Source organism: Mesitornis unicolor, unplaced genomic scaffold, assembly GCF_000695765.1.
Source record: "Mesitornis unicolor isolate BGI_N332 unplaced genomic scaffold, ASM69576v1 scaffold5834, whole genome shotgun sequence".
NCBI lineage: Eukaryota > Metazoa > Chordata > Aves > Mesitornithiformes > Mesitornithidae > Mesitornis > Mesitornis unicolor.
This window is the reverse complement of record NW_010181969.1, coordinates 92,185-110,062: the sequence shown is the minus strand read 5'-3', so window position 1 is coordinate 110,062 and position 17,878 is coordinate 92,185. Positions and strand designations below refer to the sequence as shown.

General features: G+C 37.6%; 1 protein-coding gene across 1 annotated transcript in view; it reads left to right on the top strand.

Annotated features, from left to right (window-relative positions):
- Window positions 1–17,878, top strand: part of LOC104539921 (isoprenoid synthase domain-containing protein-like) — a gene marked incomplete at its 5' end in the record, with an annotated part of 59,995 nt that overhangs the window by 41,502 nt on the left and 615 nt on the right. The window lies entirely within an intron of this gene.

The following is a 17,878-nucleotide window of genomic DNA, read 5'->3' as shown; positions in this document are numbered from 1 at the left end:
ATTGAGTAGATCGAACAAGAAAATATTTCTTCATTAGCAGTTGTCTTTGCCTAAGTGTGTGGGTGTGATAGGTATGGCTTGGGCTTAGACTCAGTAAACTCATGCAGTTACAGATAATGCAGCTGACATTTCTGGGGCTCTTTTGTTCATTTGTTAAAATGGACTTTTAAGTGAAGTGGGAATATCTGTGAACCACATACAGTACGTGTCATTCATCTGTTGTTCTGCTGCATACTTGCCAATGAATTAAGAGACAGTGTCTGGCAGGCATGTTTCATTTTCCTGATATGCACTGTCCTCCACTTACTGAATCTGTGCATTTAACAAATGGAGATGAGATTAAGATTATGTTGACTATTGCTGAAACTTCTCTTTTCATCTCAATTATGCTCAGTTAGTTGTTAGAACTCTTAGAAGTTCATGTTTAATTGATTTACTTCACCTTGGGGGCTTGGTGTAGTAAGTAGTGCAAACAAGAGACTTCTAATGTGCAGTTCCACCCCTGTTACTGACCACAAGAACAAACGGAAAGGAAACTTTCCAGTTTGAAGATTCTTAATTTATCTCTCTCCTACCATTGGGGTGTTTCAAATTCTGCTTAATTCTTACTAGGTATAAATACTCAGTCCTGGATTTTCAATTGATAGTTTTTCTACACATTGATAATCTATGGAAGTTTTGAAAATAACACAATAGAATAAATTGTAAAGATATAAAATTTCCTCAAAATATCACTTTTTGATATACTAAGCCACTGTATATCTGAATTTATCACTTTTTGTTGCAGAACTTTCTTTGCTACACTGAAATACCTTTGGAACCAGGTAGCCTAACATGCAAATTTTCCTACGTTTGCATAGTATACAAAGCTTTTAAACAAACAAAGAAAAATACTGAAGACAAGTAATCCATCTCAGGTTTTTAAGAAAATATCTGTTACTTAACCTGTAGTACTTTTACCTAGACACTAAGTAAATGGGAAATTGAAAACAAACCTGCAAGACAAAGGCAGGCAGAAAATACAAACTTATTTTAGTGTGGAGCTATTACAACTTCTCAGAAGTAAAATTAAAAAAACCACAAACCAACCCTCTTAGGAATCATTTATAGCAATTTAAATCTCTCAAGTTCTGTTGTAATTTTCTGTGCATGGGAGATGACTAATGCTGGCACAGAATTACATCTAGTTTTCTAATGGCACAACACTTTTTGCAATATATTGATTTTATTTTCAGTGACTATTCTAGTAATAATTTCTTAAGTTATATTTATTACCACAGACAGATCAAGTGCAGTTCTTATTAAAAATAAGAATCTGTGGGACTTGGTTTAGTGTTTTGCTGCTTATATATATATCAGATTATGTTTGCCTTTAGAATAGATTTTTTAAAACACCCCTCTCCCACACAAGAATTTTTCTCAGCTAAACAGCATTTTGTAACAAATGGAAAGTTCTGTATGGAATCTGAAAAAAACCACAAAACCAAGCTTATAATTTCTTTCCATATTACAGTCATTTGATTAGAACATCCAGCTACAATATCTAAACAAGTTGTAGGCATTGGGCTCCTGAACCACTTTGTAGGGACGGAGAGGTTAATTTATAACTGTAAAAGGAGTCTATGGGAAACATGCTTCCTGATTTAGTTATCCATTTTTTTTTGCATGTAATGCTGAAGTAGAGTGAGTCAGACAGCTTAGAAAAAGTATCTAGAGATTTAGCAAATTTTATGTTTAGCATTTCTGCTTTTTAGCAGTTTGGTGCTTCTAAACAAGAGCATCAAGGGAGCATAGTGTCAGAAAGGTGTGAAGAGAGTAGACAAGTAGCAGAACTGGTGAACATAATGAACACAACATCGTTCATGCTGATGTCTCCTTTTCATGATCTAGCATTTGAAGGTGCAAGTAGAAATCGTTTATAGTAGAAACAACAGTATGCATTTTACATGTTTTATCAAGACGAATTTAAAATGTTTTTGAGGTACAGATACTTATCAATAATGCTTTGTGTCTTAAAGCCAATAAAAGGTTTAGGATCCTAGCTTAAGTACAGTATGGACATGTTTGTGACAAACGAGCAATTCATATCAGAAATATTTATACTTTTCCAAGAATGCTGCTGTTTGTGGGATGCCATCAGAGCTTTGCAATGCACTTGCCAAAAGCTGTCCTCAGTTATTGCACCTGAAGTATGTGACTGCAACCTTTGGTATGTGTGACTTCAGAGAGTATGTATCTACCTACTGTGAGGTTGGTGGAGTTTGTTCTTGCCAACAGTCTTTGCTGGTAGTTTGATCCAAAAGTCTTCCTGTTCTGTTGATGTTGAGTCTTGGATATGTGTCTCTAAGAAGGTTGAACTGACAACCTGGGCAGTAACTAAATAATCTGTTTTGGTGTCATAGAATCCTAGAATTGTTTAGGTTGGAAGGGACCTCAAAGATCATCCAGTCCAATCCCCTTGCCAGGGGCAGGGACACCTCCCACCAGACCGGGTTGCTCAAAGCCCTGTCCAACCTGGCCTTGAAGACTTTTAGGGAGGGGGCATCCACAGCTTCCCTGGGTGAAGCGACTTGCGATGCTTTTTGTGTTTTTTTCAGTCCCTGCAAAAGAAGGAACTGATTCCAAAATAAACTTTAGAATATTTCAGAAGTAGCAAACTGTAACTGCAGTTGCAAATTACGCAGCAGTTTTAATTACCTAAAGTCTTTGTTAGATACAAGGATGCATGAATGTTTTTTTAATGAACACATGTGAACATGCTTCTTGAATTTTGACCCTTTGGTCATGAATTAGCAGTGTTTTGTGAATTTGGATTTTTTAAATGTTATTTTCAGATTCTAAATTAACAAATCAGATTATATTAGTGCATGATCTATAAACCGTAGATGCTGGCAGAATCTCACAGTCATACAGTACTTTTGCTTTGTAATGCTGTTTATGAGAATCTTTCCTAGTTCTTTTAATCTGAACTGTGTTTTTCTCTGCCTAAGAGGTTAAGAAATTGAAAATGAACTGATAGCAATTGCCATTACAAATAGCTTCAGGGTCTTGATAAAATTAATGTTCTGGAGCTGGTGTTCAATGAGATCATTCACAAATCAATATGTAGTCTGTTTTCCTTATTTTGACGTTTTCCTATTTTATATCAGTAATACAATCCAGGCATTCCAGTCCAAAACAGTACTTCTTGGGTGGTAAAACTCAATAGGTATTTAGTCTCATGCCTTATGAAACTACTAGAGGCAAATTATAATTGTCTCAAAATACAATGCCTGTCATAACTTATTACAGTTTATGTATTATCTATTGTGTAAATACAATATTGGTTCCTTTATACACATACTAAAGTCACAGCAGAAAGTAACATAGTGGCCAACTCCATGACACAGAAAATAGTAGGGTCCATGACAGCTTTCTCAGAACGTTATCAGTTAAGCACAGTAAAGGATTGCTGCCATTGACTTTACAACTTCTGGTATTAGTGACTGCAGAATATGAATTTGGTTGCTGCATGTATTTACTCAGTCTCCTGATAGCTGCAGAAACAAGGATTCCTATACAAAGCTCTTTAAATTCATTATTTCCCTAAATGCATCCTAATAACATAGAGTGAATCTAGAAATGTTTTGGGTAAGATTATTTTTGCCTAATTATATTTTAGTTTAGAAGTAGCTCTGCATTTTAAATATGTTATTTCTGATATTTGGGTTGAATTTGAGAGAGACAAAACTTCTTGATTAATGATGTTAAATGTCATTGCAAGATTAGTGCCCCTAACTGATATTTATTAACATCTTGTACAACCATATTTTTTCTTTTGAGTTTGTCTGAACAAATTAATTCCAGTATATATTCATAAGGCTTTGAGATTGATCATAAACAAATACACAAAAATTAAGATTACCACTTCAAATTTCCATTCTACCAGTAGAATCCTAAAAATTGTCTTGAAAACATTTGAGAGAAAAAAAAAAGGAAAAATAAGTCAGATATTCTAATATCAGTCAGAATAATACACTTGGTGTGTTGTATATAGATTACTACTATGAAAGATTTCCCCAGTGGGTTTGAACCTAATTAATCTCTATATAAAAGCAAGGTCTGTGTCTTGAAAGTGTAGGTGTTAGGTTCTTGGGATATACTGAACTGTTTGCTTATATTGTCCAATATATTCATAAATATATGTTGAATATAAAGTGAGTGGAAGACAGGAAGTTTTATTTCTGGTACAGGTTTGTATTGTAATATGCAGTTTATGTAACTATGTGCTATAACATCAGTGTTAAAAGAATACTAGTCATAACTGAGGCATGAAGACAATCTTTTTTTCAGATGAAGGTTAGGTTAAACAATTCAGGAAATCCTTTCTGCTAGTGTCCGATCTGGTTAAAGGAGAGGATGTGTGGAAACCAGTAGGAAATAATCAGAAAGCAGTAACCGAGAGAATCAGGATTTTTAAGTCTTTTTTAAGACTTTTTGGTGGTTTTTAAGTCCATCTTTGGACTAGAGCAGGTCAATCGACAGTCTCAAGCACAAGACAGGCTGGGTTTTGTTAATGGGCCTGGAAGGGAATGTGTGACTCTTATTTCTTTGTAGATTTGTTTGACTGGGAGAACAGAATCTTACTGTGCGTTTAAAAGTGTATTCAGCAGCAAAAGTTGATGCAAAAGTTCCTAATGCGCAAGCTTCAAGAGAATGGTAGAAAGTTAATCTCAGTAGTTAATGTGAAGGAGACACTGGGGCTGAGGACAACGAGGAGTGCTAAGAGAGGAGGCTGTGGTGTGTACATGGTGCTGTAGACGCTGTTCTGCTGACTGAACAGACAACAGATTTATGGAAGTAGAGCGCACAGGGTAAGAGTGGAGGCCAAGAGCAGGCACAAGGGAATACAGTTTGTGAAGACAAAGGAGATATTGAGTCAAGAGAAGAGTCAGTGGAAGCGGAGTTTCAGATACTTCTTTTGTCCAGAGGAAACTTTCAAAGCATGTCCGTGGAAAGCCAAACCACACATTCATCTAATCAATACAGGCTGAGGAGATGAACAATGTGAAAACAGTGCTCATGTAAAAAGATACATGCAGTTCCAAATGCAGCTGTGAACTTGGAAGCAAATACTGAAGATGGAAGGAAAAAAAAACAGTGAGTAGAAGTCAGAGAAAGAGTAAAAGTTTTGCTTTCTAGTTGAAGCACCAGGAGGTTTGTTCTTAACTAGCACCTAACTTATTTGAGCAGCTGAACTAATTTTTAACTTTGGATAGGCTTAAACAGAGCTGCATTCCCTTCCTTTTTAACCAGACAAATCCATGACATAAGAGCTCTACAGGCTGCAACAGCTGGGCTCACACAGTGGGTGCTCTGATTCACATCTGTGCCATCCAGTGTTCTCATTTGAGTTACTGTGCCTTTTCATGGGAGTTATTTCCTCGGTAGCTATGGGTATCAAGAGCCAACAAAATTAAGTGATTATGTTTGCCTTAAACAGAAATGTTGTAATAACAATTCAGTTTTTATAAAAAAGTAATTACTTTTAAAAATCAATTTAAAATTCTTCTGTAGTCTTATGTCCAGGATCTGTAATGATTAACTGCTGTTAAAATTGCTATGAGATTGAAATTTACTTAGTATTCTGCTTGCTTTCATTTTTGACAGTTATATTCAGAAAATGATCCAACAATTCTGTTAAGACCTCTACATTATTCTTGAGTTTATTTTAAATATTACTACCAGTTGACATTTTAAAATACTTCAGAGATCCTGCAAGTGAATTATACAGGTGTTTACTTAATATCCAATATATAATGATTCTTGCATCACTTCTAAATATTGGCAGTAACAATTTTTAACTGACTATTCAGCCTTTATAGAGGAAGATGAAAACCAAAAACACTCCACAAGCAGGCAGCCTACAAGATACAAGTGTCATCTCTTTCACCTTACTGTCTTGGAAGAATGGCAGTCTTCATTCATACAAAAAAGACTCGTGCCCATCTCCATGAAAATAGTGCTGGTCACTTGTTCACAGCTGATTAAAATCTGGGTCATCCAAAGCTAACTGAAATAAAAGTGAGGAGTAAGTGGTAAACTTGCACATCGTGTTTAGTCATGCCTTTGGAAACTGTCATAAATAGTTTCTTAATCAAATGCTTATTATGAGAAGATAGTAGGGAGAACCGAGCTTATCTTTGCAGACAGTCACAGAGATTTTTAAAGTTGCAAGTAGGCACAAGATGGGTTTAAGGGGTTTTGAAAGGAAACTTTGGTAGCAATTTAATTGAAAGTACTGAAGGCTGTAAAACCTAGACTCGTCTGTTACGCAACTCAAGATACAACATAGCTGAAGGATAAGCTTAACCTTGAATGCTAATCTCATAAAAAGAGATGTGTTCATAGCTAACAAAATATTTCATCTGTTTTGTTTTTAATAAAACATCTTAATTATGGAGTACAGTTAATCCATCTGCTAAAGCAAAACTTGTTCCTTTATTTCTTTATGCTTTTTCTTTTCACTTTTTATTCTACTTCTTTCTATTTCTTTTTAAAATTTTGAAATAGCTATTTTTCTGCAAGCACAAAACCTTTTTTTTTTTATTTTATGAGATTTTTATCATTTGGATGTGTTTTCATTCTGAGTGCCTTTGTTTGTACGTAGACAAGCTATTGTGTGCCATGGTTTGGGCTGCTGTTCGCTGGCAGAAGGAAAGAGAAGCCCATCCTGGCAAACCCTGATTTTTATGTAAGAGAACATCTGTGAGCTCTATCTTTGTGGTGTAACTGGACTCTCATAGGCTAAAAGAAAATTAGAATCTAAAAGCAAGCACATCTGTTCCCTTAAAATTGTAAGGATTATACATTTTGAGTTTAAGGATGAGGATTTACTGGTGAACCCTGAGGAACTATACTAACTGCTTTATCTGTTGCTGTGTTTTAGCTCTCAGCCACTCGGTGACAAGAGAACACTTTGCCACAGTGGTTTTCTGGTGTGTTTATGATTTTTCTCTGCCCCATGTGTTGGACTGGACATGAGTAGTTTGCTGCTGCTTTCTGAACCCAGCACCTCTGCTCACACCAGATTTCAAGGACCCTCTTTCCTGTAGAATTAATTATTCAAAGTATAAATGCTTCCTCCATTGCTTAGCTGAAAACTTTAACATGGGCAAGTGCTCTGTTTACACTGGCTTTAGGCTATGAAGTAAGGAGGACAAAGAAATAGAGAATAGAGGAATTGAGAGTTTGGATCAACGTTTTTAGAAATTCTTATTATTTCTTTGTGCATACTGGATATGGTTTCATTCAGCTCATGTCCTAGAATGCTGCTCAGATAAACTGTCCAGTCTTAACTGTGTAAGTGAACACTGTATGGGCAACATTCCTGAAAGAAAACAGTAGAGGCAAATACACTTTCTCCATTCACAGCAGTTTTGAGAGTATTTGAGAGTACATGAGTGTGTTGAGAGCTCCTTTGCTTGCAGAGCTCGCAAGAAATGCAGGTTCCTTTCCTGCTTATTTCATTCACTGTGTGAAGACTGCTCTGGAGCAGGGAACAAGTCTGTGTTTTGTACAAAGGGTTGTTGAGGACAATCAGAATTACTGCAAAATTAATGTATTAAGACGTCATATTGGTGAGAGAGACAAAGGGAATGATTTTTTCTTAATAATTTGTGTTGTAACTTGTTTTTCTCCTGCTGATCTTCTCCTCATACTCTCCAAGGAGAGATGTCACCTCAAGTCCTTGTAACTTTTTGTCTCATTTCTGGACACTTCTTCATCAGTCTGGTATTTTTATTTTTTGAGGGAAAGTAGACTAGCTTACATGAAATTTTTGATTTATGAGGAATTTATTTTTCTGCCTTCCAGTGGGCTGTAGACCCTCAGCTGTAGACAGGAAAGAAGTTGGAGATGGGACATAAATTATGCCTAAACACCACACAACTGTGATCAAAGAAGTAGAATTTGAGTGATGAAATGAAAGATGGACATTCAGTGTTAAATGTTAGTGTGATTCAAGGTTGTTTTCAAATTTCAGTGTTTAACTTCAATGTGAAGTTTCTATGATTTATTCTGCAATCAGTCCCTCCTCACAGAATTATGACATGATGCAACTCAAGATCCACTTGCAAGCAAGTAGCTAGAAGAGTATCAAATCAGGGAAATCTGTGATAGCAAATGCTAACATCAAGCTCCTGGACAGCCACTCCCTCTTACTGTGTCTCACTGCCCAAAACACTGGCATTTAGCTTACTTCAAAGCTGCTTTTGAAATTTTGGGAGAGCAGTTTAAGAACAGTTACATATTAAGTCTTCTGTAGCAAAATGCAGAGTTTAAAGTTGACTTTCAAACTGCAACTGCAAAGTAACTGGGCTCATAATACTGTAGCTACATTGGTTTGTATTTCTGTAACCAAGATTGGAATGTGGCCTTTACCCCACTGAGCTGATATTATCATCCTAAAAGTTTGGAAGTCACAAAACTGGGATGTGAACAATAGCCCAGCACATGTGTACACATAATTTGCCCCTCAGAATGTCTTGGGTTTTGTTTACTTCTTTCCCCAAAGGAGAAGTTTTAATTTTGTTTTTTAGTAGGCTATACAGTTTTTCCTCTGAACCAGCTCACATAAATTATCTGTAATCAAGAAGAATGTTTTCAATCAATTAGTTACTGCAGCCATGTGCTCGTATTTCAGATTATTCACAGTCTGTAGGAGTCGTACAATGAAGATTTTAATGACTGAACAGAACATTTACATTGAAATGGATGCAAGCATTCCTCTTCTTTTTTTTGGAGTGCTGGTTGTCTACTATGCCTAATCTTCCATATGAAATTAGTACCTCGAAGAGGGAAGAAATGTTTGCTTTGGAAAAAGGAGAATGGGAAAAGTGCTTATGTTTCCTCTGCACTGATTTTCAGCATCCCCCAGGAGATGCAAATGCATCACTCATTCTGTCCCAAGACCTTCCTACTTCATTGCAGTCACTAAATCAATTGCCTAGTCTTTCTGTATAACACTGATGGTCACAATCACAAATTATAAGTCACAAATTATACAGAACTGCTCCTGCACATTTGTATGCAAAATTCTGTAACCTGTAATAACTAGAGCGTTTCATGTCATGTACTGCCTATTGCCCCCTTAGATGTTTGCAAGCTACTGTGTTCATTTTTTTTCTTCGACAGTGCAACGACTAATCTATATTGTCAATAATTTGTGATACAGAAAGGAAAATCCTCTAATATCAAAATATACTGTGTTAAATTTTACCACAAAAATATTTGTTGCTCTTGCGAGAAGTTTGTATGAAGAATAGCTGCTTCCCATGAGGTAGGTTTTGTCAGATCCTAAGTAACAATGTCATAGGCCTCTAAAAGTAAAGAGAAACATTCAGATATGTGATACTTACTTGTAATTTTACGATTACATCAATAACCTCAGATCTCAATGGGTAGAAACATCCTATGTAGTTCTTTGGAGATTTTTTTTCTGGTGGTGTTTTTTAGACATGCAGTGTATGACACAGTTTGCCTATGAGATAGAGCCTCTGGCATTGATAGTAACCTCTCCTGATCTTTAGCAATGGCAGGTCTTCTTATATTTTCAGGACTGGGACAGTTGTGTACTTAATTTTTCACCTCTCTCATTTCTTCTTTTCCCCTTTCTCCTAGCTTGTTTCCCTACCACTTCTCTCCATCTTTTCTGTGTACATGTTTTTGCCCTCCTACTCACTGCTGACTAGGGCTAAAACACCAGACATCAAGTGAAACTGAGCTTGAAAGTTCTCAGCTTATAATAGGAGGAAAGCAGCTAAACTCTACTGAACTTCTTTTGCTCCACTACTAACCCCATGTGTCGAATGCACTCATACGTGATCCGTAGCTGCTCGATCTTCGCTTTGTGCCTGGTGTACTCAACAGCCTGCAAGTGATTTGCATGATTGGGGTGTTATGTTTTGCAGGAGACCTGCACTACTTAACCCAGGTTTTTTTCTATGTGTGTGTGTGTGTGTGTGTGTGGTGGGTCTACTATGTATTCCTGGCTGCCTGCAAAATTTAACACCACAGCCCATCAGAGTATTTATAGACTCTCACAGTGGAACAGGCAGCAGAGGATCCACCACACGTACACACCGAGGGAAATGCTGCCTCTGTGTGGAAGGCTTGGATCTCACTCTCATGTGAATTTAATTTTATCAGATTGATCCAAAACTTCCTGAAACCAGAGGAAAGACTTGCCACAGCTTCACTCAACTTCAGTCCAATGTTAGATTTTCAGCAGCTTGAAGTGCTGGTTCTCAGAGGAGAAAGCAAATCTCCTGTGCCTCGGGAGCTTTTCTCTTTTCCTATATTGAGAGTAAGAAACATTCTTTCCTTTCCTTTAAAAACCCTTATGGTGTGTTTTACAAGGTTACCAGAGTGATATCTCATATGGCCTGTAGGTAGTAGAGTAACATACATTAATGTGAACACATTTCATATTATAGTCTGATTTGGTAATATAGCGTATTAAGAGACCACCTCTAAGAAACCTCAAACACATAATATAATTTTGCATACAACCACATCTGTTAAGTGGCTTATTTCTCCCAGTATTTTTGTACCAGTCCTATACAGGTGGCAGAATTGGCTGCTAGCTCAAGTATTAGGTAGCTTTTTGAACAACTTAGAGGGAATATTGGATGACAGACAGTTGTGCTGTCAATACTGGAATACTCCCTCTTGCCAAGAGCTTAGATCAGATCAGGTAAGTGCTGAATGAAAACTCTTGCTTAAGCTGCAATGCCTGAATGCACTGAAAATGCTCTTTATAACAAACTCTTCAGACAATTTTTTGATCCAAGAATTTTTATTGATTGTTTGGTATGATCACGCTAACAATTTTTCTTACAGGAAACAAAAAAAAAGACTGAGAGGATAAGAACAAGGAAATTCAAAGCCTAGATCTGCAGATGACACAGGCATTGGCACCAAGCTCATGTCTGTTCCAGTTTGTCCATTTTACATCAAAAGAACAAACTTTTGGGGCAGAAGCTACAACAAAGCTTTCACTTGCTCCACAGGCATCTGGACTAGTGTCTAGGCTGCAGTCATGTCACCCTTCTGTTGTGATACAGTGACTGTATGTAGAGTGGATATTCCTCCACAGGAATTTTAACCTAAATTAGAAAAAAAAAACAAAACAAAGCAAAACAAAACAGTGAGCTGGGAGTGGATTAACCACCTCACACAAAGAAGGGAACTGAACCCTGGTCACCTACTTGTTGATGAAACTTTAGATACTGGAGCTGTTCTAAAAGTGCTAATTTAGGAGAATTTTGTCTCCTGTACATACTAGATGCTGATGGCTCTCCATTTTCTTATTTCAAACTATAAGAGGCATGGTTGAGAAATGGTACTGGAGAGAGATGTAACAGTGCAGTATCACATATTTATGCACAATATATCTGAGTTTGGGTTGACTTGGATGTAGATGCCCCCTCCCTGGAAGTGTTCAAAGCCAGATTGGACAGGGCTTTGAACAACTTGGTCTAGTGGGAGGTGTCCCTGGCCATGGCAGGGGGGTTGGACTCAGTGATCTTTGAGGTCCCTTCCAACCCAAACCATTTTGTGATTCTGTGACTGTAGCATGGATATACAACCGTTTAACTGCAGGGGATTAACTCAGATCTATCTGAGCTCATTAACTAAGAGGTCTGCAAGCCACCATTTAGCTCAGTGACAGTTTGGTTCTTCCAGTGACACCTCTTTTCTCAATTCTCATTGCATCCCAAGTATCTAGATTTCTAAATTGTTTCTATTTTGAGGACTATCCACTAATACAGAATTGACTGCGTTTTCTTAGTTCTGAAAGGAAGCAAGGCTGTGTATACAGAGGTTTAATTGTGAACCTGCTGGGGTAATTTTGAACCCAGCTACCTATCTGAACTCAAGTGCTACCTTAATTATTTCTGTATTACTTGAAACCTAAAATCATTTAGAGAATTGGTTTTCTTGTCTTTTAGAATGATCTGCATAGCTATCTTCTGGAGATAAATTGTTGCATTTATGTTATGTATGAGAAGTCATCAATAGATCCCTTGGCACATAGATTCAAAAATAAGAGGTAGAACCATTTTAAGAAGAAAGGAGACTTCAGATCAATTTGTACTGTTAGAAATGGAGGTTGCTTTACATGCAGGTGCATGTCACTACATGTCTTGAGTAGGAAAAAATGCTTCTTCGTTCTACCAGAGAATTACTCCTGGTGAGATGAAACACCAAACTATGTTATATGATTGATTTCTAGTAGTGGAAGAACCTCAGTCCCTCTTCAGATCATCTTTTTAAATTAAAAATATTAATTGAAGAAGAAAATTTCAGTTATTAAGGTTTTTGAGCTACATTCTCTACTCAGTTTCTCTGAATGTAAATAAAATGCTGTCAGTATATGACATCAGGCAAGTTTTGGAGTCACTTGGTATAGCCTTAGTATAAATTGCAGCATCCCATGGAGTTTTAAATTAACACCAACTCCTCTTGTACTGCCAGCGTAGTCTTTTGCAAGATGCTTGCCAGAACACAGACTACTTCACCCCTTTTCTTTTCCACTCGTGCCTTGTGCTGTGCGTGGTGTGCACTCAGGCCCACCCTGCAAAAGGGAGCAGTGCGCAATGCTCCATGGTGTTGGGCTTTCTGCTGGCCCCAGCCTTCTTCTGTAAGGTGGCAAGAATGAGCAGTGCAGCACAAGTGGTGTGTTTCATCCCTCTCTCCTTCTCAGTTTTGGTGGGAATGTGTCTACAGAGCAGTTAATCTTTTTTTTAAGTGGCTGTGTTTATGTGGTAGCTACATGGTGTTTGGCCTTATTCTTGGAGGGATTATTTGATCATTGCTCTGTGTATTCTTGATACATTTGGGCAGGGAGAGAAGGGCACAACTGTCACTTCCCAGAGATACTTAGGCTACATCTATACTGGTAAGTGACACAGGCCAGCAACGGTTCTCTTGTCCTAGGGCTACACGGCACAGCATGCTTCATGTCCATATGGTGAAGTTCTCATTTTCCCAGAAGGGGGTGGCTCATTCAGACTGTCCCCTGGGAGCAGTCCCTGGCCCATGCTGTCTCCTGAACTGTGCCCAGCCATTGTCTGGGAACATGTTTGCTGGCAGGAGCCAAAACTGTGCCGTGTACCCAGCTACAATGGGACAGCAAGGGCAGGGCCATGCCCTGGCCCTCTCTCCATTTCTGGTACAAATGTAATGGGATTAATATCAATATTCCCTAAGTGTAGCAGCCTTTTAAATCATGTTTTCATGTTTCCTGTCAGCCATGTAATCTGGGCTGACATTACAGTTCTGTTCCTTTTAGAAAACTGTATTAAATGGAAAGTCAAATAATATTACAGCAAAACAGAGTGCAAATCATGGAACACAGCTGTTTAATTCTTTTGGAGGGATGCAGGAAAAAGCAGAGGTAATACCTGCAGAGCCTTCTTGGGGGGTGCTAAAAGTGGCAGTACATGTTTTTCAAGCTATGCTTAAACTGCACTAGTACATATGTAAATTGAAATGCTTGTGTGTGAAGTTTCAGCTGGGGGTAAAAGAAATCCTAAACAGATAGAAGCAGGGAAATTAATTGTTAGGGGAATGTCAGGAAATATTCAAATATCGTCACATTTTCTTAAATAAATGCACATTTGTAAAACAACAGATTGCATATTCCAAACACTTTAAGTCTGCCCCTGTATCTATTCCCAGTCTTCTTCTGCAAACCAGAAAACCCCTACAGTCAGTAACTCTACATCAAATAAATTCAGAGTATGAGTTACAACCATCACACAATATGGTTATGTTGGAATATTTTTACTGTTTAATAACAGACAAAGTGGATATTTTATTTTAGAATCAAAGTGCTGTTATGTGGATTTATGGTTTATATGGTTGGCAGTGTTTCTGAGTACTTTCTTTTCCAAAGTACATAAATATAAAGTGGTAAAAGTTTTGTTTTTAGCTTATAAATGTAGTTAATCATCTGTTCAAACAATAAAAAATTCTATTTATTAATGGCCAAGAAATGTTAGGGGGTTTTGGTTTTTCTTTTTTTACGAGAGACTCCTTTAAGACAACGGGATGAAATGAATAGACAGCGAATATCACAATGGTTCAGAGGGGACCGTGGCACACCAGTGTATCATGTGGGACTTCACTCATTAATCCCTTAAAGCCGTTACTGCCTCTGAGTCTTATTTAAAGGTCAGAGTCTTTTTTAAGGATTTCGTTGATGAGGGAAAGAACTATTCGTGTTTGATCCATCCAGCCCATGCCGAAGTATGTCCTCTGCTGGGAATTCGCAGCCCTGAGCAGTGGGTGGGCAATAACGCGCAAGAGCTCTTGTGGGCTACATGAGGTTTTGTATTGATCGCTCTGTTCTTACATCCTGTTTTTTATCGTGGTTACAATATATGCAAACACGTCAGGCAATTAGACATGTGAAGACCTGGTTCTGCTTGATTATTTGACTTCCTGCAACTAATAATGAGGTTTTTGAAAGATTTAGTGCTATGCCATTGAATATAAAAGAGGATTGGAGGCCTGTATGTGCAATGGAGTTAGGTGTGGTAGATGAAATTTGTCCTGGTATTCTTATTGAAGCCTCCCTGTAGGCACTACCAGCTGTAATCAGCGCTGTTGCCAAAAATAACATTGCAGTGTCAGAAACGTGGGTGTTTTAAGGGTATAGCTGGGAGACTTGGAGTGTTCACTTATTTGTTTAACTTTAAATTAATAAAAATCCACAAGATTCTTTTTCTTTCCTGGGTTTTTGTTGAATTCTGTCATTTAAATTCTTTTTAGTATTCTTCATAAATGCTGCTGGCATCCAAATTACCTATAACTACTTAGGGAAAAGCTAAGTATCATTGTGGCACATTGAAAATATCCGCTTACGTGCGCAGTAATGGCCTAATATCAAATAAATTCCCAGCAGGATTCAGAGGAGAGGAAAGAATGCTTAAGATATAACTATTGTGTCAGTCAGTGTTATGCCTATGCTTTGAACAATGTGTTCTCTTTCAGTTGCTAAAATTTCTTTTTCTTGATAATGAAGACTAGAAATTATCAACAAAAGTCAGAAATTATGCACAGGCTATGACCATCGATACTAGAATAGTGATTCCTAGCATAAGAGCAAGTTTTGATTCTCAGAAAGATTCAGGATATACAATGATTGTGAAATTCCCGGAAGAGTCCCGTTTTTTTTTATTATTTACTACCTCTTTCCAGTAAGACTGTGGCTGTAAGAATAAAGCAAGTTAAAATCAGCACATACTTGACCTCTGTGGCACTGATTTCTCCTGCACTCAGAGGCTGGCTCGTAGGCCCAGGTCATGGACCCTGTTCAATGAGTAGGTGACCCCGAGATGAGACCGGGACAGTGTTACCGGGAAGGAGCAACAGTGTAAATCTAACAATTAGTAACCCCGATGATAAATACTTTAGAGGATTGGCCTGTTGAAAGCTTCAGTACATGCTTCAGGATTTCATTTAAGCATCTGTAGTAACTGTATAAAATTAGGAATACATTTTCTGTTACCTTTGTTATCTTAAACAAGATAATGTACATTCACTTAAAGAGTACACTTCTGGTTATTTCCAAAAAACAGACTTACAAGGGCCAATCCTCTCTGACAGTTCGTTGTTCCTGCCATAGTATGGATTGGTTCTAAGAAAGACAGGAACCAGTAGGTTTTCTGAATAGTTACAGTACTAATAATCAGATTATTAGAAGGGAATTAATACTAAAACTTGAAAATGTGTTTTAATTTGTGCCTCTTACTTTTTGTGTTTCTGTTTTTGAACAAATTGCAATTCACCAGTTGATTTCAGTGCAGTTTATGGAGCACTTCTGCATGCAGGTTTTTGTCCACATGACCGTGCCGCATTGCCTGTGTTACAAATACTAGTCATAATTTTTGCATGTCTTTCCTTCAGAACAAGGAAATGAGCACTAAAGCCTTAAGTTTAGCTTTAGAAAAAGCTTTTTTCCGTCTAAAGAAATCTTAGTGTCACTTTTAATCTCTCCTGTGAAAGTTAAATTTCTTTTCCTTACTTCCTTTTATGTTCAAAATCTAAATAATTTATTACTGCAAAGGAATGTGTACTGAATCCAGTAACTAACAGAGGATGTGGAAAGATTTATTAGGAGAAACATTAAGAGCATTCCTGGCCAGGTGTATTTTCTTTCTCTTTTGTGAAATGGGAAAAAAAATACACACCTCCAGCCAACTTGAGATATGGCTGGGAGCCCATTTGGAAAACAGCGTCTGTATTTGTGAAGTGCTTCTTAGACAAACTGAACAAAAAACGATGAGGGTCGCAAAGAAATTGGCACCACTGAATGTCAAAAAATGTGTTGCTGGATTGTGAAAGCGACTGCAGTGTCTGCTGTCTGAGTGGGTACACACAGGACTTCTGCTCTCCTTGTACATTAGACAGCAATTTATACCCATGGGAAATGAGGGGGTGAAACCCCTTCCAAATTGGAGTAGTGGGTTCTGGGTTCCTCTTTGCACCCTCGGTGCGTGACAAAAGGTACTGGAGGAGCAGGACCCAAGTACACTTCTGCACTCCTTGCTTACCTGAATGGGAAGTGTCACTCAGTAAACAGCAAAACACATCTGTGGTGAACATTTTTACTCCAAGGCATTTTTTTAGACCACTGGTAAATAATTTTACTGCATAATAGAATATATAGCGTGATTTTGTGAGGAGTGTAATCTTTTAGGGGTTTACAAATTGTATCAGCTTACTTATTTGATCATTTTTAGGATAAAAATATAGTCACATGCAAATATCATTTTTCCAGGAATAAAAGTAAAAAAAAAAAAGTAAAAAAGTAATATACTTGATAAAAGTATCAAGTATAAAACAGCTATTTCTTATTCTCTCCATTTCCTCTCTAGCATTTTTCCTGTCATTTACATAAAGGAAAAAGTTAATAGCATTATAGACGATAATGCTAGATATTTTAGAGTGTTCCAGGGATAATTTTCCCCCGTCATTTTTTTCCTTCAACCCCCACTTCCTATTCTCTGCTTTCCTTGTGTACTGGTTGAACAGGTAGACCCCCCTCAGCAGTAGCCTCCTTCTATAAAAAGCAATGATTAACAATATGGTTTTGTATAAATTGTTGGAACCATTTCCTCTTTCTCCATTAATCCACATGCATTAAACACATCATCTACAAATTATTCCTTGATGCAGCCTCTTAGAAAAGTCGTGGTGAAAAGATATAAAATGGAGCTGCTCCATCTGCCCGCCCGAGGCAGGAAGCTGTACCTGCATCCCATTTTACACACATGTATCCGGGTCTCATGTTACAACCCCCTAATGATGGAGTTTCCTTGATATGCCCAAAATCTGCTCCATTGCATACCAGTCCTTACTGGTAAAACACTTTCCTGACTTATACCCCAGGCTAAGTTCCCTTAAGCCTGTTGCTTCCAGTTTTATCCATTGTGGATACAGAGAACAGCTCTTTCTTTGCCTTTGTAGCTCCCCTTCTGTATTTGAAACTCTTCTAGAGCCTCCCTGGAGTTTTGTGGACCTCTCTTTTTCTCTGCTGCTTCCCAGAAATTGTTCCCTCCTGTTTCTCTCCCTATGGATGTGTCTGTGCCTGGCTACACCTATTGATACTTTCCCAGTGAGCAAATGAAAATGTTGCTGGCCAACCTTTTATAGTTACTACAATTAAGAAGACTTGGCAATTAGACAAAGGACTCTTTCAAATGGGAGCTGGAGTGCTCAGTTAGAAGCACAAAATCAAAGTCTCGTTTTATTACTTCTTCCTGTGTTGGTTTCTATACTCGCCTATCAAAACCAGACTACTTTTTCAAGTTATTTGATACAAAAG